The sequence below is a fragment of the Balaenoptera ricei genome, chromosome 2, assembly GCF_028023285.1.
Source record: "Balaenoptera ricei isolate mBalRic1 chromosome 2, mBalRic1.hap2, whole genome shotgun sequence".
In the NCBI taxonomy this organism is placed as follows: domain Eukaryota; kingdom Metazoa; phylum Chordata; class Mammalia; order Artiodactyla; family Balaenopteridae; genus Balaenoptera; species Balaenoptera ricei.
In genome coordinates, this window is record NC_082640.1 from 177,446,883 (window position 1) to 177,474,512 (window position 27,630).

A 27,630-nucleotide genomic window follows, 5' to 3' on the forward strand; every position below is an offset into this window, starting at 1 on the left:
CCAGGCACTTCACAGAGAGGACATCTAAAAGGCCAACCACCAAACGTAAGGGTGCTTAACTTCCTAAGTGTTTGGGAAGAATTCAGATTAAGACCCCAATGCAATACCACTATACACCCACCAGAATGGCTCAAGTGAAAAAGATGGGAAATGGCAAGTGTTGGAGAGGAAGTGGAGCAACCGGAATGTCCCCCACTCGTGGCAGAAGTGTCAAAATGGGATGGCATTTGCTAATGCTGAACATATACATGTCATGTGACCCCCAAATCCCACTCCAGTCTCTATGCCCAAGACAGGTGTACATATGTTCACCAGAAGACAAGTTTGAGAATAATTCATAGCAGCGTTATTCAAAATAACCCCCAGTGGAAACTCCCCACATGTCTATCAGCATTTGAATGGATTACTGCACTGTGGTATATTCATGTGATGGATAATATGCACCATTGAAATAGTCAAACTGCCACTACACACAATAACAGGAGGCATCTCACAAACCTGAGTGAGCAAAACAAGTCAGATAATGAAGAACATACATACACGATTCAATCTGTACGAAGTTCAAGAACAGGCAAAACTAACTTCTGGTGATAGAAGTCGGGAGAGTGGTTACCTTTGGGGGTTACTAGGTGGGAGGGAACATGAGGGGGGCCAGTCACGCTGTATTTCTTGATCTAAGTGGTTACATGGTTGGTTGGTTCCCTTTGTAAGAATCCCTGGAGCCATTCAGGTATGATCTGTACATTTCTGTACATTATACCACAGTAACACATCTACTTAAAAGAATATAAAACCGATTCTAACAAGGATTGGTGTTTGGGCCCCGTCTCGGACCCATTAAGTCAGAATCTCTGGGAGTGTGGCCTGAGCATCACACTTCTTCGAAGGGCTCCACGGGTGACTGGGAACCACCACTTGGCAGGAGGACCAGCCGTAAAGCACAAGCAGAGGGGGGGCACCCATCTGGGGTGGGAGCGGGGCGAGGGGTGGGATCTGACATGGGCTGAACCCTTGGTAGATATTCTTCTGTCTAATTCCTGTCACAGCCCTAAGAGTAACACCTACTGCTCTGTAAGGCACTAGCAAATGAGAGTTGTTATTATCAAACAAATCTGGGTTTTCCAAACACAGCTAGAAGAGGCTGCAGCTCCGAAGGCAGCAGATTAGCAGCACAGGGGCATCTGGGGACGACGGTTCTGTGCCCTGCCTCAGCCTTCCTGGTGTCACTCCCCTCCACCTGCTTCTCCCCACCGATTCTGCCTGGTTCAGGCCTTGACTTCCTCCTGCTCGGCCTCAGCAGTGGCCTTCATGCTGGTCTCCCAGCCCCACACCCCAGACCTCACCAAGTCCCTCCTTTGCCTAACAGAATAAAGCCTGCAGGCCTTGCCTTGCCCTTCCACCTCTTCAAAATCCAGTCCCCACTCTCCCTTCACCCTCTTCCTCTGCATCCCTGACTTTCCAAGTAAGGCGAGGGCACACCTCTCCCCCAACCCAACCGTGGCTCCTACCCCAGTGCCCTTACTTGAGCTGTGCTGGACACATCTCCCTCCTTCCTGCATTTTAAGAACTCCTTCTCATTCCTCAAGGCCCAGAGCAAGTGCCTCCTCTTCCAGGAAGCCTACCCAGTTTCTTCCAAGGAGCATTCTGCTGCTAGAACTTCTCCCTCCGGGCTGTGGTCAGTAGTTCATGTGTGGACTTGACCCTGGGTCGTCTTCCCAAGGCCAGTGCCTTACGAGGGGAGAATGCCTGGTTCAAGTTTACTGTGCAGGTGGCTGTCTGTCTCCACTATCGTAGGGCACGGCAGACCCTCTTGATTGCCCACCCAACAGCCATTTCCCCCAATTTCTCTGATAGCAGAACCTGGCTCTGTTCAGGCAGCAGTGTGCCCTCTTCCATGGATGAAGCATGACTGTTCCAAGACAATTGGGACAATCTCACTCCCTTGGCCAGTGACTAATTTAGGGGTAGGCATGTAGCCTGGTTTTGTCCAAAGAGACATAAAGGAAATTCTGCTGGGGTCTCCCAGGAAGGACTTTCCTTTTCCTAATAAAAGAGAAAGCAGTGAAGAAAAGACTCCTCGCCCACACCCCTGCTTTGTGCTGGAGGACTTGCTGCTTGGAGTGGTGGCAGCTATCTTGTAACCATGAGAGGGACAGTGTCACAACAGTGAGTTTGACGGAGTGAATGACAGGTCTTCTGAGTCCTTCATTATATTGTTGAGCTGCTGAACCTGTGCTGGGTCTGCCCATCCTGGCCTGCTTATTAGGTAAAGACTGAAGATCCTTATGGTTTAAGCCAATGGTAGGTGGAGTTTTTGCTATATGCAGTCAAAAATCATCTTAAAGCATGGTTCTTAGCCCTGACTGAGTGTCTTGAAAACATGCCAAGGCTCTAGTCCCACCCGAGACCAAGGGCTCAAAGCCTCCATGGCTGGCGGCCAAACACTGCAATGTTCAAGGCTTCCTTGCCAATTTTAGTAGGTAGCCAATGCAGCTCCACATCAACTGTCACGTAGCTGCTCTGTGCTCCACACTAGGGGAGGGAAAAGGGGCATTCTGACCTCAAAATCACTTTGTGCCTAATGTTTGGGGTACTATTATTATTATTATTGTTACCATTATTATTATTTTGCAGCACCGACAACCTCAGTTTTGTTTATTGTGTAAAGAGCCCAAGACCGGCAATCAAGAGACTTGGGGGTTTACGTCCCAGCTCAGCCATGAGCATTTCTCTTTCTCTCTCAGGCTCTCAGTTTTTCCATCTGTTAAATGGCGGGATAGACTAGAACCTGCCCTCCATCTCTTCCATCCTGGAAGGGGGCACTGTGCAGCCAGGTGGTCTCCACCCCCAGCTGACCCAGGCCCTGCTTCCCACCCCTTCTTTGCTTCCCTGTGCCTGAGGTCCCTGCCTTGACTTTTCCAGGGCTGGAGTTTGGCTCTACCCCCACCTGGCACAAGGCAGAGGCTCAGTTCATGTGGTGCTACCTTGACCGGAAGTGCCGATGCCCAGTGCCTGCCCAGCGTCGTGGTGCCCTCGCCTGAGGGCATCTGCTCCAGGCCAGGGGAGAGGGGGAAGAGCACTGGACTAAGAGTCAGAGACCTGGGTTATGGTTTCCAAGTTGATGCTAAAGTGCTGTGTGACCTCGGCCACATCCCTGTCCCTCTCTGGGCCTCAGTTTTCTCATGGCAAAAAGAGGGTTTTGGCTAGAAAGTGTCCAAGGGTTCTTCCAGTTCTAAAGCTTCTACAACTCATTGAGATGTTTGGTTAGCTCTGTGCTAGTGAACACCAAACTCTCTGTCCCTGGGGGTCCCTTATGGTCACTTCAACAGGTCCACCATATGTATGGCGCTTAGCATTGTTCATGGGGGAATAGCTAACCAAGCAGGAATGGAAGGATCTCAGATCTGAATGTCAGGAACCCTAGGTCTAGTTTCAATTCTGCAACTTACTAGCTATGTGACCTTGGTCAAGTCACTTCCCCTCTGGGCCTCCGTTTCTTTATCAGTAAAAATGGGAATGAGACAACCCACTTCACCGTGTTGAAGGAGCCATATACATGTGCTGGTCAAGTGCAGGCAGCTGGGAGGGGACCCCTCCAGCCCCTCACCCTGAGGCAGCATTGGCCCTGCAGCCTGGTATGGGTAGCTCAGAGGTACATGGACAGCACCCGGCTCCAGCAAGCACCCCTTCCTTGACCAGATTCCTAGGGAGGCAAGGGCAGCCAGGTGATGGTTACCTGGAACTGCCATCTCCCGCAGCTAATTCCAGACTCCCCAGGCCCTCCCCCATGGATCAGACAGTGTCCAGAGACTTTCCCTTTTGTCACTTATTCCATGGCATTGCCCTGACAAGAGCCCTAGAAAGTAAGAACATTTTTTGTTGAATTAACTTATTAATTCTTCTGCATCCTCACTCTTTTCAAAAGGACTTGATGCCCCTACGTGATTGATCCCATTTGATAGACGAGGCAATTAAGGTTCAGAAAGGGGAAGGGAAAGGTTTGCATGAGGACAGGCAGCTGGAAAGTATGGATTTGGAGCCCCAGCTTCCTACCTCAAATCCAGTGCTCATTCTGGGAATTCCAGGGACACCCATCCAAGTAAGTGACACTCACAAGGGTTCTGAGCAGGCAGGGGTAATATAGCCATCCTCACCCAACCCGGCACCTGTGCGGTGGGGACCATGGTGGGTTCCCACAGATGGGGGTTGACCTTGAAGGGACCTTGAGGGAGAAGAACTTCCCTACCCTCACTGTGGGGCCGGACATCTCTTGATTTTCTCACTGAGATCCTTAGCCTTTGAGGGGCTTTGAGTAAGTCCCCATCTTTAGAATCCTCACGTTCAAAACAGAGACCCTGGTAAGTACTGTTGTTAAGGAGGTGGTAGTAGAATTAAGAGATTCAAGCATGGACAGGCCTAGCGCTGGGCCTGGCCGTTGGGAAGGAAGTGTGTGATACCAGGCTACTTCCCCATCATTGGGCCTGTGCGATTACAGGCTAGGGCTGCTGCCAGGGACACTGGCAGGTGGAACTGCTCAGCCTTAGCATGAGGGGGCAGTTAGGAAGCAGCCTATAGGGGACTTCCCTGGCGGTCCAGTGGTTGAGACTCCACGTGTCCACTGCAGGGGGCACAGGTTTGACCCCTGGTCGGGGAACTAAGTTCCTGCAGGCCACGCTGCACGGCCAAAAAATGAAAAAAAAGAAAAGAAAAGAAGCAGCAGATGGGGTCAGCTTGGCCAGGGTCAAATCACAGCTTTGCTGGTTATTAGCTCTGTGACCTCTTAGAAGCTCAATTTCTCCACCTGTAAAATGGACCTAAAAGAGTATCTATGTCATGGCAGAGTGAGGGTAGGGGTGAGGAGGTGAGATCCTGGGTGATGCCCTGCCCCTCTCTTGCCCTCAGTTTCTCCTCATCTTCGTGCTGTCCAGCATGATTTCTGAGGCCTCAGCCTGGGGGCTAGGCTACCTTCTGGGCCTGAGTCCTGGAGAGAGGCCAGCGGTCTCAAGGGACCCTCTGGAAGGCTGATTGGGATTAAAAAATAGCCCTTTCCCAGGGAAAGCGAGAGTGTAGTGGGCCCTGCCAGTCGAGCCAGGGGCCTGAAGAGGGAGCGGTGGTCGAGAGTGGCCGATCCAAGGCCAGCTTGGAACAGGGGAGACTGGAGCCACCCCTGAGGCTCCCAGGGGCTCCTCTTTTGCTTCCTTTGTGGGGCCCCAAATGCTGGCTCCAGGGGAGCCCCCACCTCTCCCAGGGCAGCTATAAAATGGGGATAACAGTGGCTGTGACGGGGCTCCTTGAGTTAACACAGTAAAGCACTCAGAACAGTGCCTGGTCCATCCACAGCCAGTGCTCTTCTAAGTTGGGCCTCAGTTTTTACATCTGTGAAATGGGCATAGAAACATGGACACCCCCCCCTGCAGGACTGGAGTGAGGACTAAATAATAACATTTGAAAAGTGGTCCTTCTTCTCCCCAGTTCCTTCCCCTCTCTGCAAATCCAGGCTCCCTGACAGCTAGGGTGTGCCTGGGAGCTGCGGTGGGGTCTCTGTAGTCATTTGGGGGCCTGTGGAGGGAAGAGTGGCTTCCTGGATGTTTTATCAGAAACTGGGGGTGGGAAGTGTGGCTGGCAGGGTTGGGGGCAGGAAAGGGACTGGTGGTCATCCTCCAGGGCATCAAGCTCCCCCTCAGCCGGGGACTTGAGTCAGGAGTGAGAGCCCAGACAAGCGGCTTCCTGTCCTCCATTCATCTGCCTTCCCTTCCCTTCCCGGCCTCATCCCCTGGCTAGTCATCCTTCCAGACGCAGTTCATGCAGCTCCTCCACCAGGAAGTCTCCCTGATCTGACGGCTGAGGCATCCAGAGCTGCCTCCAAGGGCACCCCTGACGTTCTAGTGCTCTGACTGCCCACTGTGGGCCTGGCTTGCTAGAGAGTCTGGAAACTTCCACAGAGCAAGCCTGTATCACATTTGTGCCATAACCCCAGGACATACCCAAGGCCAGGTACACAGTAGGTACTTAATAAATGTTGGATGGGCAGGTGAATGAATGATTAGGTCAAACCTTGGAAGCACAGCTATTATGAGAAGACACTGTGCGTGGTAGAGGGCGTGACCACAGGTGTCTGACTGCCTGAGTTCAAACCCCGCTCTGCCACCAGCTGGCCGTGTGACAGGGAGCAGGTTACTCCACCCCCCCGCCTCGTTTTGCCCCTCTGTAAAATGGAGATAATAATAGCATCTGGCCTACAGAGGTGCTGTCAGACAAAACGAGGTAACATATAGAAATGTGGGACAGGGCACTCGGCATGTGCCCGGTGGCCCAGTAAAATCTGCTAACATTAGTCCATGGCTCCCAGGATGCTGCAGTTCTCTGCTCTGACCCATTCCTGCTGAGATGCTGTCACCTGGAACTCATTCCCAGCTGGCAGTTTCCATGCAAACTGTTTTCCCCCGACAGCTGTGGTCAGGAGGGTCGGCTGTGGCTGTCGGCCCCCAGGCTGTCCCGGGCAGCCCCGAGGGACGCTGCAGAGACCCGCTGGGTGGCCCCAGGGGTCAGTAATGGGGTCAGAGCTTGGGAAGGAGGGAGATCGCCACGCTCTCCCTAAACCCAGCCTGGGTGCAGGATGGCTTCTCCCCACCACTTCCAAATCCACTGCTCCCCAGGGCCCCTCCCTCTGCCGCCTCCCTTCCTGCTGACATGACCTGCTGTCCTAGGAACTTCAGAAGGACCCACAGCCCAACCCACTCCTCCCCATCCTGGGTTTGAAGTCATGTATGAGGTGACCACCTACAAATGACAATAGTGGGTTTCTGGTGAGCACTTAGTTCCTGGATCAGGGCCACACGTAGTAAGGGCGGGATGAGTATATCAGGCAGGGTCCACTTGGATGTTTTAGGTGTGAGTGTGGACTGTGCAATTCAGCTCTTATGCAAAGCACTATGGTTCAGACACTGCAACAAGCACTGGGAGAACCACAGCCCTAATGCCTCCCTTTGCAGCTCATTTACACTCTCACGTATGTTGTTAGCTTGAGCTGCATGATAGATTTGTGATGAGGGTACTGTTCCCATTCTACAGATGAGGAAACTGAGGCACAGCAGGAAGAAACTGATGAGGAAGAGACCAGAGGCTACATCTTCTGACTTCACACCTAGTCCTCATCCTATGTAACCCACAGCCTCCAGTTTTTTTTTAAGTTTTGAGTATAGGCCTGGGTTAAACTAAATTAATTATCTATCTATCTATCTATCTATCCATTTCAGGGCCTCACATCACATGACCTTAGCCCAAGGCAGTCCTAAACACCTGCTGCTTGGCGAGCCTGGGGCCATATGAGGAAGTGAGGAATTGACCTGGGCTGTTCCTTGGCCCCCAGGGTCCTCAACCCCACTCCTTGCAATGCCCAGTATGTTTACGGCAAAGCTTATCTTTCTGATCTGCTGTTCCCCCAGGATCCAGAGGGGTCCTAGGAAATCTGGGGAAACACTTCCAGCTGGAGAGCTCGTGATTGTAAAACATTAAAACATTCTCTCCCCTTCCTGGGTCCTATGGCTTTAAAACCTAAACCGTAGAAAACGCTGGTGCTCACACTACTATATATAAAATAGATAAACAACAAGGATCTTCTGTATAGCACAGGGAACTATATTCAATATCTTGTAATAACCTATGATGGAAAAGAATCTGAAAAAGAACATATATATATATGACTGAATCACTTTGCTGTACACCTGAAAAAAATAGCCCTTTCCCAGGGAAAGCGAGAGTGTAGTGTGCCCGGCCAGTCAAGCCAGGGGCCTGTGGAGGGAGCGGTGGTCGAGATTCAAGGCCCGCTTGGAACAGGGGAGACTGGCTCCACCCCTGAGGCTTCCAGGAGCTCCTCTTTTGCCTCCTTTGCGGGGCCCCAAACGCTGGCTCCAGTATATCAACTATACTTCAATAAAATTTTGAAAAATAAAAATAAAAAGGCTGGTGCTGTGGGTCCCTGCACTGTTTCCTGGCCAATTTCATGTATTGCACCATTTGACTTCTCAAAACCTCCGGAGGCAGGGGAGGATTCTTCCCATTGCCCAGATGAGGAGACTGAGGCCCAGATTGTAAGTGGCAGAGAGTCTGCCTGCCCCTCTTTTCATCGGACCTCCTGACACCGAATATTTAGGGCAGTGGCCAGGGGTTAGTTACTCTGGAAGTCTCTGCTCTGGCTAAGGGGTGAGCCGGCCTTGCGGGGAGGTAGAGTGGAATCCAGGCCACCTTCATTGGCCCCCAGAGGGGCCCAGGTCAAAGCCCCAGGGTGGGCCTTTGTAACAGGCAGTGCTGACAAGCCTTTGGCTACTGGTGTCCAGGGCCTGGCAGCTAATGAGATTTGAGCCTTTTGTCCAGACTCTAAGGCTCCAAAGCCCCTCCAAGCTCTGCTAATCCAAGAAACTTTGATGCTGGTTACACACTGCCGGCTTCTCTCGGGAGTTAGGACTTGAGGTTTCCGAAGCTGGGCCAGGGTTGTTGGAGGTTACCAAGGGGATCTGACCACAGCTGACCCCATAGCCCAGGAGGGAAAGCTGAGCCCCAGGGACGGGGCATGACAGGCCCAAATTACCCAGGTAGGAGGTGACGGCCAGGGATTTGAACCTGTCCAAAGCTGCTTCCGCTCCCACGTCATCACACCCCCAGACCCTCTGTGCCCACTGTAGGTTTTGGAGACCAAAACTCCATCTGAAATGAGCTGAGTGCCCCTTGCTAACCTGAATCAGGATGAATCACTCACAAGTGGTCGAGGACCCTGATGACAAGTTTTAGAAGATTATTTACTTATTGTTGTACATTGAGGAAGCTACCCCAAAACAGGAAGAGAGAAGGAGGGTGAGAGGGAGAGAGGGAAGAAGAACGAACAAGAGGAAAAAATCCTCTTTCCTGTTTTTGGTAGAAAATATTCCATTTTCCGAGGAGAAGCATAAACTCCACACAGCCCCAAAGGCCCACAATCTGAAGCGGTGCCATGAGCACCAGCTAAGAAAAGCATCAGTGAATGCCAAGTTTTATCTCTGTGGGCCCCATGCTATTGAGTCCCCAGGCTCGTGGGTTACCGTCAGTTCAGCCTCCCAAGTGGAGGACACGTCTCTCACCCCCGGGCCCTGCAGGGGCTGGAGGTGACCCCTAGCTATGCTGACCCTGGCACAGCTAGGCGCCTTCCCAAGCTCCTCCTGGTCCATCTCCCTGCCTTTTCCTGCTGCAGCCAGCCTGGCTGGCTTGGCACATACAGGTCTGGATGCAGGACTCTAGGGCCCTGCCCCAGTCTCTGTCCAGGGCTCAGCGAATGCCTTGTTTTGCCATCTGTGCCAGCACCCTGGGCTGGGGTGAGGAGGGGCCGGCTCACCGGTGTGGGGCTGAGCCTCTGACAGCTGCAGCGCCACCCCTCTGCAGCCCACGTATGGCCTTGCCTAGCCCTATTCTGGGTACCTGGAGGACAGGGACTCTCCCTCATCTTGGCCCCTGGGTGGCAGAAGGTTCTGGAAGCTCTCACTCCAGGCTTCAGAGGGGGAAGTCTCAGGAGGGGCAGGGGTGCCCTCCCAGAGCCCCCCTCCTCACCCAACCTAACCACACGCAGGACTGGCTGGAAATTGTTTTATTTGAGATCACACCAAAATCAGCTAGGATTGTTCTCCTTTCTGTTTTTGTTGGTCTGCTTTTTGCTCTCCTGCCTTTATTTAAATCTTTTTCTTCTCTCTCTCTACTTCTCCTCTCTTTTTCCACCCCTCTCTTCTGTGTGCTTTTCTTTAAAAAATTCAGGCGGGTTAGGAATCACCTGACTTTTACCTTACCACCATCTCCCCAAAACGTTTCCCTCGACCGCAAAGCTCTTAGCGACTTCACTGATACTCCCAGGCATTGATGAGTCCAGAAGAAGGTGCTGAGGATGAGAAGTAAAGATGTAAACAAGTCCTGCGACAGCCGCCCACTTGGGGCAGCCTGACCCTCCACAGCTCAGCAGTGGAAGGACAGTGGGTGGGTCCAGAGATATTTTTGCGCCTCCTTTGGGAAGACTCTCTTGGATCCAGCCTGTCCACAATATACGGCACCTTATGATGCTTCGAAGGTGCCAGGACGTGTCTGTTTACCACAGTGCCAGTCCCCTGGGAGGCCGCAGAGACCACGGCTTAGACTGTGGGCGCTGGAGGCCCATCGGCCAAGAGGCCAGGATTTGAGTTCCAGCTCCAACTCCTCCTAGCTGTCCGGCTTTAGGCGAGACCCTTAACCTCTCGGGACTTCAGTTTCCACATCCGGGAAATGGGAGTAACCATCACCTTTAACTTATGCCCATGAGAAGAGTCATTGAGAGCAACCACCGCAAGCCCTGGACTCAGTGCCTGGCTCACGGTAAACGCTCAATGAACACTCACAGATATTGATTACTCTTATTAATTGTAAGGTCACCAGGGGTGGATCACACGGGGTCCCCACCCCGAGGAGGAGGAGGAGGGCATCATGGGCTGGCCTGTTTGTGCAAGAATGGATGATGCAAACAAGAAGGGTGCCAGGTGGAGGCAGCTGCCAGCCCCTGGAGGAGGCTGTGCTGTAAACAGACCTGCCACCAGCTGTCGGGACCCGTCCAACTGTTCCAGAAGTGACTGGAGCATCTGCCCCTGGCTGCCGCACTGCGCTCTGCCCCAGGCCTCCGACAGCAGAGATCAGGGCCTACGGCTGGTGGGCTGGCCCCTCAGGATCTGCCTGGGCCCCTGTGAACTCCCTCAGCCCCTATCTCACACATAAGCTCTTCCATCCTGGGCAGGGGGCTTGGCCTCTGCCCCGACTCAGGTCTTCGTCACTTACCTAAGGGTCACTGCCTCCCTGCCTCCTCATTCCGGGCCATCCCCCCGGCTTCCTGAGGAGATGCCTGAAGTCAGATTCCGCCCACGCCTCCTCTGCTCAAAAATGATCAGAAAATGTTCCATCTTCCTGCCTCGCCTGGTGGGACCTGCGTCCCCCATCCCCACCCCCGGCTCCCCCTCCCAGCATCACCCCCGCTTCTCACCTCCTGACCCTTTGCTATAGCCACACTGCGCTTCCCACCATCCGCCCAGACCCACCCCGGCTTGTCTGCCTTTGCCCGAGCCACCCCTCCACCTGGAGGCCCCTCTCCCACCCACCCTCCACCCACCTGAAGACATCCACCCATCCTTTCAAAGGCCATCACCTCCTTGAATATGTCCTCATGTTTACACACACACAACGCTTCTCATTCTTTACGTGGTGTCATAGTTCTTGTTTGCAGATTCTATTCCCTCTCCTAAACCCCACGTCATTGTAGGTATAGCCCATGGCATCCAAGGTTGCTATCGCCTGCTCCCGCCACACACAATACTGCACACACATGGATGTTCCATAAATGGCACATGAAATTGACGCCCCCATGCATGACAATATCTTTCATTCAACCTGAAAGCATGTCTGAAATTCATTTGTCTGACACAGACATTGCCCAAGGCCTATGGAACCAACAATAGCATCATTGATAACTCCTTTTACATTTCCATTTTTAGAAGTGCACAGCAGAGTGATATTCTGAGCAAGAATCCTCCAGAAGATCGGACAAGTACGTGCAAACAGCCGATTCTTGTCCCCCAAATCCAAAATGAAAGTCACCAGCTCGCTTTATAACTCAAGAGAATAAGAGAAAGAGGGAGACGCAAGAACATACTTTGACTTTAAGAGGTTACAAATAGGCACTGCAGCGGTAAGCCCCAGCCAGACAAGCAATCTTTCTGTAAAAGAAAGTTGAAAGCATGCATTACCTGTTAGGCTCTGAAACAAGGGTACAATTCAGGGGTAATAAAAAAGATTTTCTTGAGAGTGTCTTAATTCAGAACATGCTCCCTGAGCTTGCCTTCTGCCCTGGCCCTGGGCTCCTGGTTGCTGTGCCAGGCAGTTCTGAAACACTCTCCTTTGAAGCAGGGAGTTTATTTCGGGCCCACCGCATGACCAATGATGGCAAGCCAAGCTATAAGATGTTATGAATCTCAGATTTCCTGTTTAAAGATTGCACTGGGGAAGCCGCGATCCTGGTTCCTCCAGGGCGCGTCAATTACGGACTGCACTTCGGAGAGCATCTCGGAGCTTTGGCCCTCCCGTGATGTCATCACTTGTGATCCCTGACATGGAGGCCATATATGGATATGTTTCTGGAACTCCCCAGGAGGGAGCGAGAGAGGAGAGAGATGCAGAGGGTAAGAGACACGGAGCTGGGAGATAAAGACACAAGAGCAAGGAAGGAATTGTAGGCGAGATGAGAAGGGAAGAGAACGGGGAGAAAAGAGGAAAAGTGGGAAGAGAGGATGGAGGGAAGAGAAGTAAGAGGAAGGAGAGGAGACAGGGAGGCTGGGAAAGAGGAGAGGAAGGAGGGAGATTGAGAGCAGGCAGGAAGGCAGGGAGGAAGATGGGCTGAACGAGAGGGAAGGGAAGATGAGAGGGTCCAGTGTAAGGGCCTTTGCAGAAATCACTGCGTGCGTAGCAGGTGGCAGAGCCTGATATTTGGAGGTACCAGGATCCAGCTGCTGGAGGCCATGGGGTGGGGCTGGAGCTACAAAGGGCAAATAAGCATGTGGGCAAGCCTTGAGCGGAGGCACACGGCAGAAGGGAGCCCTTCCTCCAGGGCCAGGGAAGAATACCCCGTTTCTGGAATTGATGGAGTGCCACAAAATGTCAGCCTCGGGTGGCAAAAAAAACAACACCCATGGAGGCACACGCACTGAGCACACAGGATGCCAGGCACCCACATGCCTGCATCTGCGTTCAGATCTCAGGCGTCAGAGTCAGGGGGCTGCAAGTGCCACTTGGTGTTATTCCTCTAAATGGAAAATAATTTCAATTTCAAAGACCCCTTCCCCCTTTCAAGATATTGGATTTATGACCCCCTGGCGTGGCTCACTTTGCATAGTTCATCTGGAAATAAATCTCAGTGAGTTCAGGGTGCCCTGTGGTAGGGTCAGTGTTCTGGAGGGCTGACCCGGGGCTGAGGACGGGAGGACATGATTAGTCTCAGGCTGTCTCCCAGCTACTCACATCACTCCCGCTGGGACAGTCCCCCCAGGCCACTGTGGCTGGTGACCCTTCAAGGACAGCTCACACTCAGCCCCTCCCAGACTGTGTGCCATGGTGGCGGGGTGCAGGAGAAGGTGGCGGCTGTCTAGGGCTCTTTAATGTCTGGGAATTTTTCTCAGTAGGAAGGAGTTCTAGTGGACTCCATGGAATGCATCCCTGGGGTCCTGCTGCTTCCTTGGGATCCCTGCCAGACATGGGGCACAGATTCCTCTGCTGTCAATGTGTCACAGACCTCAGATTTGGCCTGGGAGGGCCGGGCCATGGGCAGACACAGGGCCCCTTCTCAGGTGACCCTCTGCCTTGCCTCTCCCTGCCAGTCCAGACAAACCACTTAGAGTCAAGAAAGCTGGAGAAACTCAGTCTCCAAATCCTGTTGCCTGTGCCTGCACTCATCTTTTGAAAATTAAGAGCCCAAATGGTGGGTGAAGCATCACAGGGAACAGAAAGTGCATTGGGGGTGGACAGCAGGGGGAGGGGACTGGCCAGATACACTTTGACTCATATATGATAATGTCTTCTGGCTGTACTCACACAACTTTTCCAGCAAGTGCTACTGTCACCCCATTTCACTGATGAGAAAACTGAGGCTCAGAGAGGCTGGGGAGTTTGTCAATAATCCCAGAATCTATAAGTGACGGTTTAGCAGTTTGAACCACATCTGCCTGATGCAAAAGCCAATGCTTTTAGTCGCAGCTCTATCCCCCAGGTAATGGGAATCCAAATGTTGGGGCAGAACAAGGAGCCCTGCAAGGCTACGACTATAAATTGGTGAATATTTGCTGTTCCGCTGGTCCTTCACTCATCCCACTTGGGAGGCTTGAAGCTGCAGATAAAGGTCCACAGACCCTGAGATAAACACGGGTTGGCCTGTCTGTGGACATCACAGGTCACTCAACTCCAAAATGAACAGGTTGGGTTAACCGGGGGATTCCCAACCTTAGCTGTACGTTAGAATCCTATTAAACTTAGCCACGCCTGCCTCTCCCCCAGAGATTCTGATTTCATTCATCCGAGGCAAGGCCTGAACAGCACCAATTTTTTAAAACGTTTCATTAAAGAATAATATACCCACAGAAAAGCACACCTATCATAAGCATACAGCTCAATCAACTCACAGACACCCCAGCATCTACGTCAAAGAGAGAATATTACCAGCACCCCAGAAGACCCCTTTTGCTCCCTGCACCCATCTCAATACCACCACCCACCACCTCCTGCCAAGGGTGACCACTCTCCTAACAGCTAGTGGTCAAGTTGTTTGAACTTCATATGAATGGAGTCATGTCTGTGTCTTCCTCCACTGAACTGTATAGTGTGAAGTCTGTCTATATTGTTTCATGTAGTTATGGATTGTTCCTCCTTGTTGCTGGGTAGTTTTCCATGCTATGAATATATCACAGTTAATTCACTCTACTGCTGATGGACCTTTGGGTGGTACTTAGTTTTCGGCTATCATGAATAGCATAGCTGTGAACTTTCTAGACTATCTTTTGGTGAATATCCATATCCATTTCCGTCGGGTCAACACCTAAAACAGGAATCGCTGGATCAGAAAATCAGCATAGGCTAAGTTTCAGGAACACTACCAGTTTTCCAAAGTTGTTGTGCCAACTTACCGTCCCATCTGCCATGTGTAAGAGTTCCAGTTCCTCCACATCCTCACCAACACTTGGCATTTTCCATCTTTTCTCACATTATCCATTCTGATGATCAATAGTGGTAGCTCACTGCAGTTTTAATTTATGTGTCCCTGATTACAAATTACACAAGCATCTGAGAAGTCCTGGCCCCAGTGATCTTTGGAGCCTTTGTGCAAGGCCCCAGAGGTGGTCCTGTGGAACAGTCCTCCAGGGAAGGTTTTTATGGGGACAGAAAGGGCTAAATGGGGCATAGATGCAGAGGCAGAAACCAAACAACTGGTCGACCTGCAGGGCAGCAGAAAGAAGGCTGGGCCACCAAGAGAAAGCCCCCAGGGCTCACACATGGCACCAGGAGGGTTCTACTCTCCCGATCCTACACAGAGCCTCCCCTCCCTCCCTCTCCATCTCCTTACCCTGCTTCATTTTTCTCCATAGCACTTATCACCCCCCCTTAACTATTATACATTTATTTGTCACTTGTTTATTGCCTGTCTGTCCCATCTGGATAGTCTTTCTGTTCACTGCTGAGTATCAGTACCTACAACAGTTCCTGGCACATAGTAGGTGCTCATTAAATGGCTGTTGCTATATGTGCTTACATGCAAGCCACACAGCTCCTGGATCTAAACTGGGAAGGGCTGTGGCACGTCCACCAGCATCATCCTGGTTCTTGGCTGCACACAGTCTCACACAAAGACACAGACACACACACACACACACACACCAGACCTCTCCCTTTCAGGCTTCCCTCCATGTTTATTTTAATCTGAATTCAATGAGTAAAGTTTTGGGGATGGAGGCAGTTCATAGAGCCCCAAACCTAGTAGGGACCAGAGAGGGAGCCAAGCCCAGCATGTTTTCCATATGACAGCGATACCTCTTTCAGGAAGGAGAGGAAGAGCCAGAGAAGGGTGAAAAGGGGGTGGGAGCTGGGATGTGTTTCAGTGCCTGGGACAGTTCTGACCCAGTGATGGAACATCATCCGCTAAAATAAGCACCTCTGCAGCCTTGGCGTCCTGGCCCCCAGCCCTGGCTGCCGCTTAATATCAGTTTATTTTGGTTTCAAGAGATGAAGAGGGACAGGAAAGAGATCCACACCCTGGGCAGAGTTCTGGGTTGGAGAGGACAGAGGGCAGCCTGCAGGGGTAGGGAGGGCAGACGAAGGCCCCAAGTCCTGGAAGGGAGGGAGGTGCATCTGTGGAAAGGAAGGAGGGGGCGAGGAGAAGGCAGAGAGAAGTCCCCCACCCCCTTCCTTTCTTTACCGTGAGCACTGTGCCCTCTGGAGTGCGGCCAACTGACAGTATATTTCTTCTGGAGCAGTCCGGACCCCCATCAACCTCCCAGCTCTGGGGGCCAAGGCAGACTCCTGGGAGAGAAGACAGTCTGCCTATTCATAGAAAGCAGAGGGAGGGTGTAACCCTGCCCCTCAGATGGGAGAGAAGGGCAGGTCAGCCTCACAGCTCATCAACACCCTAGATGTGGAGGTGACACCCTCAAGGATGAGGGGGGGCCCCTGGGGCCTGGCGAAGGGCAGCCTGATCCCGGCCATGCTCCCTCCAGCAGCCCCCATGCATGTCAAGGGAGGAACAATGGGGTCTTGTAAGGGTTTGCATCACCGTTAGCAGATGTGAGGCACAGACTCCATTGTGGGACACGAGCTCTTTGCAGCCGGCTGGGGCCTTCCCGAGCCATGACCATCCACGACTGACCCTTCAGACAAGAGCGGCCAGGACAGACCAGCAGGACAGAAAGGAATGGCAGAGCCACGGCCTCAGCCAGCCTCACACTTCCCTGCTCTACACCTCATCCCCCGTCACACAAATCACCAGCCATCCTCGGCTGGCAGCCCCGAGTTATCCCTGCCCAGAGACGCAGAGTGAGGCCCTCTACCTCGGCTCCTGGGCTTCAGCCCTCGGATATGGAAGCATCTGCCGCAGAAGCACTGTAGCCCCAGGGCCAACTGTCTGTAAGCTCTTTCTCCGCGAAGTGTCTTGCCCTTGGAGGAGGTCCCAGTAGGGGGTGGTCCTGGGCCTGGTGGGGACGCGCTTGGTCAGCCCTGTGCAGACAACATCTTCCTTGCGGAGTCACCACCGACATGCAATCCCAGTTAGCACCGCCCTGTCCTGTCTCCAGCATGGGCATTGGTGCCGGCTAATCCCAGCCCAACCCTCGCTACAGCCCTGCACCTCTCTGAATCTCAGTTTCATCGTCTGAGAATAGGAGAGGGATGAGTCTTCTCTCCCATGGCTCTTAAGGGGTTAAATGAGGTCCCAGGGCTCAAACAGCCCACCCAGGGCCCAGCACTCAGGAGACGCTCATCCACGGTACTTCTTCCTTCCCACCTGCCACCTGCAGGGGGAGGGTGTGTGCAGGAGGGGAGGGCATCCCCCATGGGTCAGGCAGGCTCAGGTGACCAGTGAGTGGGCCTTGGACTGAGCCATCCTGCAGGCTGCTGACCCTGTGGGCCAACCTGAGTCACCATGCCTGAGTCACTGTTGGGAACTCAAGTTAGCACTGTTAGCTGCTGGGAACAGATTAGCCACGAACATAAACATGTTCCAAGCAGATCTGGGAGCTCTCTATTGCCCTTGGGCAAGAGGGAAAGGCATCTCATCTCCCAACCAAGACAAGCATGCAGCAGGCCCTCCCTCCTGCCCCGGGGTGAGCCAGGCTGTGTCAGGCGCTGCATTTCCTGCTGGATCCAGCAGCTCCTTGCCGGCCCAGTGCCACCCCTCCATTACTGCAGTGGAGCAGTGAGGGCAGGAGCCTCTCGTATTCAGCCCCTGGCCAGCCGCTCTGGAGGCAGAGCTTGCGGGGAGCAAAGTGACAGCTCCAGAAATGCAGTTCTCACCCGTTTGGCATCTCTGCAGGGCAGTCAGCTGAAAGGCGGCTGACGGCTTCACCTTGGCCTTGCTTCTCGGGGAGTCCAAAGTGGCCATGTGACACTGCAGAGATGTCAGCCAGATCTGGCACTCCGAGGAAGGGCCTGGGCTTGCTGCGATGAGGAGGGCCTGGGTTCTGGGTGGGAGGCGGGGCTGAGGAGGAGGCAGGCAGTGGACCAGGCGCCCCGACATCCTGGGGGTGGGAAGGGATGCAGATGCCCCCGTTTAGCAGCCCCTGCAGGGGTCCAGGCACCTGCATGGCCATCCCGGGAGGGAGGTGTTATCATCCTGATGGAGGAACCAAGGCCCTCCTGGGGCTCGCCTGCACTTGGTGTTGGTGACACCTCTGCCCACATAGCCTCTGTCCCACAGAGAACTGAGAGGTCAGAAGATCAAGAAATGTCAGAACCAGAAGGTCCTGTGGTTCACCTGCTCCATTGTCTTTTTTCTGCGGAAAGGGAATTTGAGGCTGGAGAGTGAGAGGGGCTCAACAAGGCAGAAGCCACCGCTCCCAGAAATTCATTCTGCTTTTCCGCAGCTCCCTCCCAAGCTGACGGTGTGATCATAGTGGCTGATAATCACATCATGCCCTGGACCCTAAAACCCAAGTTGCTGGGCAAATTGGCAGGAATCCCACCACATCAGAGGGGGATGGGCCCAGAAAGTAGGCCAGACCTCCTCATGGGCACATTTACAATGCCTATTACCCCCTGGAGACTCCCAGAAATGCTTCGAGGCAGGGAGGTTGTGGTTTGCAATAGACCACAAGCCCCAGTGACCAGCTGGAGGCTTAAGCACAGGCTATTTGGGTGTCAATGTCATTGTGCTTCCTTGTTCCCACTCCAATGGGTCAGGCAGGGGCCACTCCCAGCACAGAATTGCTTGTAAGTTGACTGCCCCAGATCTCCCTTGCAGAGCCAAGTGGCTAAGAACCAAGACTCGCGTCATCTGCCAGCTCCGCTACTTGCTAGCTGTGTGACCTTGGACAACTTACTTAACCTCTCTGAGCTTTGGCTTTCTGATCTGTAAAGTGGGGAAAAAATGATAGTACCTATTCCTCATAGGAAGGTTGCAAGGATTAAATTTTTTTTTTTTTTAAACCTTTCTTACAACACTTCTTAATTTTATTTATTTATTTATTTTTGCTGTGTTGGGTCTTCGTTTCTGTGCGAGGGCTCTCCCCAGTTACGGCAAGCGGGGGCCACTCCTCATCGCGGTGCGCGGGCCCCTCACCATCGCGGCCCCCCCTGCTGTGGAGCACAGGCTCCAGACGCGCAGGCTCAGCAGCCGTGGCGCACGGGCCCAGTCGCTCCGCGGCATGCGGGATCCTCCCAGACCAGGGCCCGAACCCGCATCCCCTGCGTTGGCAGGCAGACTCTCAACCGCTGCGCCACCAGGGAAGCACTAAATTTTATATATAGTAGTCGTCCCCACCTTACCCTCGGTTTCACTTTCCATGGTTTCAGTTACCCTTGGTCAACCGCAGTCTGAAAATATTAAATGGAAAATTCCAGAAATAAACAATTCATAAGTTTTAAATTGCAAGCGGTTCTGAGTAGCATGACGAAATCTCACACCATCCTGCTCCGTCCTGCCTGGGACATGAATCATCCCTTTGTCCAGCATATCCTGGCGTTAGTCACCTAGTGGCCCTCTCAGTTATCAGATCGACTGTTGCGGTACCACAGTAGTTGTGTTCAAGTAACCATTTTACTTAATAATGGGTCTAAAGCGTAAGAGCACTGATGCTGGCAATTTGGATGTGCCAAAGGGAAGCCGTGAAGTGCTTCTTTTAAGTGAAAAGGTGAGCGCTCACAAATTAATAAGAAAAGAAAAAAATCGTATGCTGAGGTTGATAAGATCTAGCGTGAGAATAAACCTTCTATCTGTGAAATTGTGAAGAAGGATAAAGAAATTTGTGCTAGTTTTGCTGTTGAACTTCAAACTGCAAAAGTTACAGCCACAGCGTGTGATGAGCACTTAGTTAAGATGGATAAGGCATTGAATTTGTACAATAGGTATTTTGAGAGAGAAAGAGAGAGGGACCACACTCACATATCTTTTATAATTGTTCAATTTTATTATTAGTTACTGTTGGTAATCTCTTACTGTTCCTAATTTATAAATTAAATTTTATCATAGGTATGTATGTATAGGAAAAAACAGTATATATAGGGTTTGGTGCTATCCATCATTTCAGGCATCCACTGAGGGCCTTGGAACGTATCCTCCATGGATAAGGGAGAACTTCTGTATATATACATTCCTTAGAATAAAAACTTACGTCAATGAATGTTAGATGTTGTTATTAGTTTAAACTTCCTAATAGAGACAGAGGGGATGGTGGTTGGTTGAAAACAGTGGTTCTTAGCTGGGGACAGTTTCCCCCCAGGGGACATTTGACAATTCCTGGAAACATTTTTGGTAGCCACAACAGAGGGAGGTGGGTTTCCTACTAGATGTTACTGCATCTAGTGGGTCGAGGTCAGGGACGCTGCTAAACATCCTACAGTGCACAGGACAGCTTCCCCAACATAGAATTAATGGTCAAAATGTGCACGGTGAGGTGGTGCAATGGGAAGAGGGTCTGCTAGGAGTGAGAGAGGCTCCCCAAGGATGGCTTTGGATTTCAGGAATAGCTGCCGTCAGGAGGGCCAGGTGTTTGGATTTCAAATACCTTGTGATTGTTATAGGGATGGCTCACTGAAACGGGCTCATAAACAGCCCTGAAGGTCACCAGCAGAGGGAAATGCAGCCGTAGTTCAAGCAAAGCAGAAGCAAGAGCTTCAGGGATCACCATGAAGCTTAGGGTTCTCCGTTAAGCAGGAAAGTGGGGGAGGACTCAGCCCTGCTAGTGCCAGGTGTCCCTGCTGGTAGCTGGTGCATTCAGACAGACAGACAGACACACAGAACAGACACAGGCACACACACACACACACACGTGCTGTTGATGCTTAGATCACACACACACTACACACACAGCTTACCTTCTTCCAGTGAAGAAAAGAGGTGAATTTAATCTACCAGTTGGCAGGGCAGTTAGCAAATGAACTAGTCTTATAAATATATTAAGTAACTGTTGATGTCTCTTGTTTCCTAAAAATATAGATCTGTCTCTCTTTCTTGGTGCATGTGTGTGGTGAGAGGCACCTGGCACCTTGGGGAGAGCTCAGGCCTGGCCTCTAGGGTGCTGGTCTTGGCCCTTCTGGAAAGTTCTGTGTGACCCTATGCAAGTCTTTCCCCTCTCTGGAGCCCTGAGGAAAGAAGGAAGGCACGGTCCTGAGAGCTGTTAAGAACACAGGCTCCTCCAGACTCTGAGCGCCTCTGAAACCAGAATGAGCAGCTGTAAGTTGGGGTACCCACACCTCTTTGCTCTCTGAGAATAAAAATTCTAATTGTAAGTCAGCTGGAATTCAAATCAAGTCTATGTAAATATTTCAAAACCAGAAATAAAAAGTGGGACAACAATGGTTTTGGACAAGTCTCTGAGTCCTGGGATTCAACCTCCCATTACACATAATTGCAAAGTAACTGGCTGTTGGGCAGAATTCAGTCAATGCATGTGTTTGCACAGGTCACTCTCTCCCACACCCACGCACACACGGGCTTGTACACGCCCCAGCGAGGTTGACCCTCCAGGAGGCCCTGGGACCCCTGGGGTGAGCGGACACTGGAATGCGGTGGCCGAGAGCTTGAAAAGCATGGGCACTTGTGGTCAGTCTCACACTGTCCTGAGGGGCGGATGTGGCGGTCACCATTTCACGGATAAGGAGATGGAGGCTTTAAGATACGTTTCCAAGTTCACTCGGTTAATACAGGGGCTGGATTTAAAATTCTCTCTCTCTCTCTCTCTGTTCTTTCCCTTCCTCTCTTACTTCCCAATTTTCCAGATTCCACTGAAGCCAGCCAGCATCCCCTCCAAACTGCACTGTCATCGCTCCTGGCCGGGCCGCCGAGAAGCATGTGACCTGGGTGCACACCGGTTCTGCCAGCAGTCAGGGCTGTGCTGTGGGGGACGACTGCCAGCCCCTGGGCTCCTCTTCTTGTTGATGCAGGGCCTATGGGTGGCCCCAGATGGCCAGCTGGCCCCTCAGTCTTGTCCTTCTCTCCAGGCCTCTAGGTCTCTATTTAGCCTGACCAAATGGGATCAGGTGTCTGCTGTGTCACAAGTCCTGGGATGAGGACCATTGGGGCCTGAAGATAATCTCCAGGCTGCGGTGCCCAGAGGCCTGGTTTCTGACCCACGCAGTCTGGTGCCCGTCGGGGTGAGGGCTGCTGCGTCCCCAGGGGGCACATGGATGCTGAGAGAATCAAAACAGGCTGCATCTGACGCATGCTGCCCGGGCGGTCTTGGTGGGATCTCCGAGGCCTCTGCGGTCACCCCCCAGAGATCATCCCCGCCTTCTGCAGCCTCATTCTCTCAGTGCCCCCAGCCTTGCTCCATCCGTCTGCACGTGGCTGCACTGGACCCTATTGGATCGGCAATGCCCTTTCCCTCCACCCTTTGGGCAGGTTCTGCACAGTGGCTGGTGCAGGATTAGAGTAGATGCGGCTTGGGTGGTCTGCTGAATGTCCCCTCTCCCGCTGCTGGACGGCTTACTCAGCCTTCTCGGGGCCCCAGGTTCTCACCTGTAAGTCAGGAGCCATAACCAGCACCTTCCTCATGGGGCCGATACAGGGTTTAAATGAGAAGGTCTAGGGCAGTGGCTGCTTGAGGCTCAATAACTGCAACTATCACTATTTTTATCCTCGAGGCACAAACTAAATGCCATGAGCTCTACTAAGAGCCAGAAGCAGTGTCGGCTGCTGGGATGTAGAAACCCTACATCCCAGCCCCAGGGAGGCACAGCCTGGGGGGCAGGGAGCAGGGGCCAGGAAGAGGAGTAGGGGGAGGGAAGGGGAGGGGAGGGGGGTGGGGAAGGGAGGAGGGGGAGGGGTTAGCGGGTGGGGGGGCGCGAGACCTTCCAACAAAGGAGGAACAGGCCGCCCTGAGTCTCAGCAGGTGAAGGTTGTCTCAGTGCACAGGTGGGGGCAGGGCATCGCAGGCAGAGGGCACAGCATGAGCCAAGGCCCGTGGCCTTGGAGCCCGTGGCCAGCTGGGCAACCACAGGAGGTGGGCCTGGGCAGAGCGCAGCGTGTGGGGAAGGGCAGACGTGGGGCTGGAGGAGTCGGCAGGCGCTGGACCAGGAGAGCTCTGCAGGCCACACTGAGGGCCTGGCCTGTGGGGGAGATGATGGAGAGGTGATCTGGTTTCCTTTGGGGCTACCAAAGGCAGACCTTTACTCCTCTCGCGGATCAGCCCAAGGTCAGCGTTCCAGGTGGGTGGGTAGCTTGCTTCTCAGTCGGTGACCCAAATTCTCACGTTGCACTGACATCCCTTAAGGCCTGGCATCATCTGTATGTTTGAGGCAGGGTTGCCACTGGTTCCAGAATTCTGGAGGCTGGGAAGACCAAGATCAACGTGCCGGCAGACCCTGGCTCGTAGGTAGCTGGCTGTCTTTTCGTTGTATCCTCACGTGGCAAAGAGCAGCCTGGGGTGGGGGGGTCCTTTCATTTCTACAGCCTGGTGCAAGGTACACGAGTGGGGGGAGGGAGGAGCAAGGGGGGAGGGATGGAGGGAGTGAGGGAAGGAGAGAGACAGAGAGAGAGAGGGTCTTTGCTGAGAAATACTCGGATATAAGTTTGGGGTGGATGTGACTCCCACCTCATTCTGGGCCTTCAGAGGCGGGGGAGAAGCTCCGCACAGCAGAGAGAGAAGATTGCGGACCCGGGATGGGGGCAGTGGGGGAGGGCGATGTGGAGGACCAGCCCTGCACCCAGGGGTGGTGGCGGAGGGGGGAGGGGTGGCACCCTCCCACCTGCCTGAATTTCCCAGGAAGGTCAGTCAGGCTCCTGAATGGTGGGTGCTGTAGACAGTGAGCCTCCGGGGGGGAGGGGTCCAGTCTGGGTGGAAATAGCCAGCCTGGAGCAGGGACCTTGCGGGGCAGGAGAACAGAAGCCCTGGAACTGGTGGAAGTCTTGGGAGAGGTTTTGGACTCAAAGGGCCAGAGACCCTAATGAGCTTGGAGCCAGTTGGAGCCACGCTTTGAGGGGTGAAAGGCCCCTGTGGACATCTGGCCACATGTGCTTGGCCTGCACTCGGAGCCTCTTCCTGGAGGACTGGGGGCCTATGTGTAGCATCTGTGACTCTGCCCCATCCCCGCCCAGCCTTCTGGGAAAGTCCTCTGTAAGTCTCGTCAAGGGGACAGAGCCCAAGGGGAATTAAGAAGCCCTGGTTTCCTTTTCCACACTGTGCTGGCTGCCCGTTTGCTGTCAGATCCCTGCTCTGCCCTTCTGTGCCCGGCAGGCTGACCAGAGCATCACCAAGGTCCCTGCCCTCTGGCTTTTGACTGGGTCCAGCCAATGGGAGGCCAGGTGGGCGGGACAAGAGAGAAGTCGGGGTGTTTATTTCTCCAGCTCCTCCTCTGCTTCGGGCCTAGGGTCCCAGGGACTCCATCCTGCATGGCTGCAGCTCTTCAGGCGGCTTCTCTCCAGGCTCCAGAACATCATTTCCTCCCTGGGATGGTAACAGCTTCCCATTGCTCCTGGACTCCGGGTGCCTCCGTCTGCCTTGGTGCCCTTGACCCTGCCCACCCCTCTGTCCCCTCATCAACTTCATCAACTTCTCTTCATTTAACCTTTTGCATGTGCCTGCTGTGTCTTGTATTAGATAAAATATAAGATATCCAGTTAAACTTGACTTTCAGACACATAATAAATCGTCCGTCAGTCGAAGTATGTCCCAAAAATTGCGTGGGATATACTTATGCTAAACAATTCCTTGCTGTTTATCTGGAATTCAAATTTAACTGGGTGTCCTGTATTTTTCTTTCTAAACCTGGCGATTCCACCTGCAGGGTCCCTGACTGATACACTAACATATCCCTCAGATCATGGGCATTTTCACCCACCCCTGACTAGAGGAATAGGTGGGTTTGAAGCTCTTACACTCTGCCCTGACAAGACGGAGCTGCATACAGGCTGCTTCTTTCTCCTATTGGTGCAGTGGGAGGCTTCCCTGGGGGCAGGAGCATAGTCTAAAGATGAGGAGACTGGCCCAGACATCTCCCCAGTTGCGTGGCATCAGCCCCTAAAATGCCCCCAGGGCCATGGGCAGAAACGGTCCCAGTCCCTGTTCCCAAGAGCAGGTCCTGGCCATCGGCAGAGACGTGGCCGAACTCTCAGCCTCAGCTTTGAGCTCACAGCAGAACCCCGAGGGGGTTGGCATCCAGGACAAGGACATTTGGAGAGAGAGGGCAGGGTGTCAGATGGACTTGGAATCTCTTAGACTCGCTCCTCTGCCACCAGCGGGAGAAGACGCGCTGCCTTTTCAGGGCTCCTGTGATTACATCAGACCCACCTGGCGATCTCCCACTTCTCAGTCCACTGATGCAGAACCTTAATCACACCTGCACAGGTGATGCAATCATGAGTGCGATGGCTCGTCCCGGGGACTGGGGAACCATGGAACCAGGTTAGAACTTGGTTCACCTCTGCCCCCCTTCCTCCTGGCCTTCAGAACTCCACACTCCCCTGGTCCTCCTTCCTCACTGCTGCCCCTGCTTGGTCTTCTTCGCCCCGTTCACCCACCAGCACCAGCGTTTTTAGGAACATCGGGATGCCCAGAGCACCTAGGGAGCTGGCAGAAGCCACCCCAGCTGGGGATTCAGCCCCTACTTGGGGAAGCTCGTGGCCTGGGGTTTGGGGGCCTTGCCTCCAAGCTCAGTGGTGGAGTGACCTCCCAGGGTCAGGTAACCCCCAGGAGAGTTTGGGAAGTGCTAAGACTCCACTGTGAGGGGTCCACCGTGAGGGGGCAGCTCTGGCAGCTGGGGGTGCACGTGGGGTGGGTGACCCAGACAGAACTGGCTCTTTTTCCAGCTTGGCTGCAGAGCTTCAAGAGAGGGTCTGGCCTTAACCAGAAATGGCTGTGGACCCGAAAATGGCACAAATGCTGGATCCGGGAGTGGACTAACACCTGGCAGAGTAATAGCAATGATAGCAGCTTTTTTTGTGTTGGGGGCACTTACTGTGTGCCAGCTGCTAAGTGTATGTGTATATCAGCTAATTTAATCCCCACAACTACGTATGAGGTAGGTACTATGTTAACCCCCATTTCCCAGAGAAAGAAACTGAGGCTCAGCAAGGTCAGGAGACTTGCCAAGACCGGACAGCTCATGACTAGAGAAGAGTTGCTGAGGGATGTCACATCTGCCTTCACTGCCGTGCCGAAATGTGACATAAATCTGTGCTCAACATTCACAACGTGGTTATAATGGCACAAGACGTTCTGTGGGGAAGCAGTTGAACTAGGACTTAACGAGGGACACTATGAGGAGACATATTTGGACTCAGTGTAAGGAAGGGCAGATGTTCTGGCGGCCAGAGTGGCCCAGAGGTGGACACGGCTACCTTGGGAGGGAATGAGGTCCCTGTTGCTGGATATATGCAAGTGAAGAGGCTGTTTCCATTTTCTGAGGCCCTGGTAACAACAGATACTGTACTGAACATCCTACACATGTCATCTTTAGGTTCTCACTGCTCCATCACATAGGCACTGCTGTCGCCGATTTACAGAGGAGGAAACTGAAGCCCAACGAGATTAAGTGACTCAGTGATGGTTATGTAGATGGTTGGTGGGGGAGCCGTGACTCAAACCCAAAGCTGTGTATCTCCAAAGCTGTGCTTGTACCCACACAAGTATCAAACGCCTGCTGTGTGTCTGGTACTATTCTTCTAGACACTAAGACCCAGCAGGGACAATTTAGTCCCAATCCTTGCCCTGATGGAGATCAGATTCCAGTAGGGAGAGAGACAACCCAGAGGAATGAAGCCAAAATAGACCTCAACGAGAATGAGGTGAGACCAAAGGTAAGCAGGAGTCAAGGGGGTTCAAGACGGTCAGGGGAGGCCACTCTGAGTGGTGCATCTGAGCTGAGATCGGAAAGGAAAGAAGAAAAAGTATTATGAAGAACTGGGAGAACGGTGCTCTAGGCAGAGGCAACCACGGGTGCAAAGGCTCTGAGTGGGGCAGGGGAAGAACAATGTGGGAAGAATGGCCAAGGTGGGGGCCAGATCACCGGGGGCCTGGTCATCCAGGGTTTAAACTTCATTAGTAGTTATTGGAGGGTTTTTAAGCAGTGGTGTGCTGCAACCAACTCATGTCTGCACATGAGAACCACTTGTTAAATCTTCAGGATTGTTGCGCATTGTTAAACTATTTGTAGCTTGAAATCAGCCATGGTGGGAGTATTTACACCATGGAGATGGGCAGCAGGTGGGTAAACATTTATCTGCCTCACACTGGTTTTAGACAGGGAAGTGGGGAGAGTGGATCTGCGCCTGAAGGAGCGCCCTCTGGCTGCAGGGGGGAGAATGGCCTGCAGGGGACAGAGAAGCAGGATGCCCCCCCCGCAGGGAAGGCCATTGCCTTGGTCCATGTTGGAGAGATGGGGGTTTGGACCAGGATGGGCCAGTGGATGGATCTGAGTGATTCTGAAGGCAGAACCAGGGGGCCTTGCTGAGGCGACCCCATTACGGGAGCTCAGAGCAGGGAGGTGACCTGCCCAACGTTACACGGCTGGAATATGGAAGAGGTACGATCGAGCCCAGGCCTGCCAGGCCCCTAAAGCCTTTCTGTTCCCTATACTTGAGTGTTTCCCTAAGTTGCCATGAAGATTCTTCCTGGGGAAGGTTATGGTCTAGGATGAAGAGGAAATCATTAATGATGTCCCTGGCTGCCCCCCAGCCCTGGCTCCCTGTGGTCAGAGCACCCCTTTCCCACACCTCTTCTCAGGAGGGCGGGTCCTCTGAGCTGCGGTTGGGGGTGGGGCGTGAAGGGAGCCAAGATGTCACCATCATAGACACTGGGAGGCCCAGCTCCCACTGGTGGACGCTGGGACCATGGCATCTGTCCTCCCTCCCAGGAGGGCCCAGCCCCAGGAGGGCTGCCCCGGCCCCAGGAGGGCTGCCCCAGAGATGGCCTC

The 27,630-nt window shown here is 53.1% G+C and overlaps 1 protein-coding gene and 1 long non-coding RNA gene across 2 annotated transcripts in view; one reads left to right on the forward strand and one right to left on the reverse strand.

The window, feature by feature from the left end:
- ASB2 (ankyrin repeat and SOCS box containing 2) overlaps nucleotides 1-12,065 on the reverse strand; it is a 42,904-nt gene extending 30,839 nt beyond the window's left edge. Inside the window, exon 1 of the mRNA XM_059914880.1 lies at nucleotides 11,781-12,065. The gene's annotated coding sequence lies outside the window, so the exon portion shown is untranslated. The remainder of the gene's footprint in view (nucleotides 1-11,780) is intronic.
- LOC132359947 (uncharacterized) lies at nucleotides 12,035-22,478 on the forward strand. Its single transcript, XR_009500988.1, has 3 exons — nucleotides 12,035-12,212; nucleotides 20,717-20,953; nucleotides 21,499-22,478. It is a non-coding gene; the product is annotated as an uncharacterized LOC132359947 (long non-coding RNA).
- Nucleotides 22,479-27,630: the final 5,152 nt, after the last annotated feature.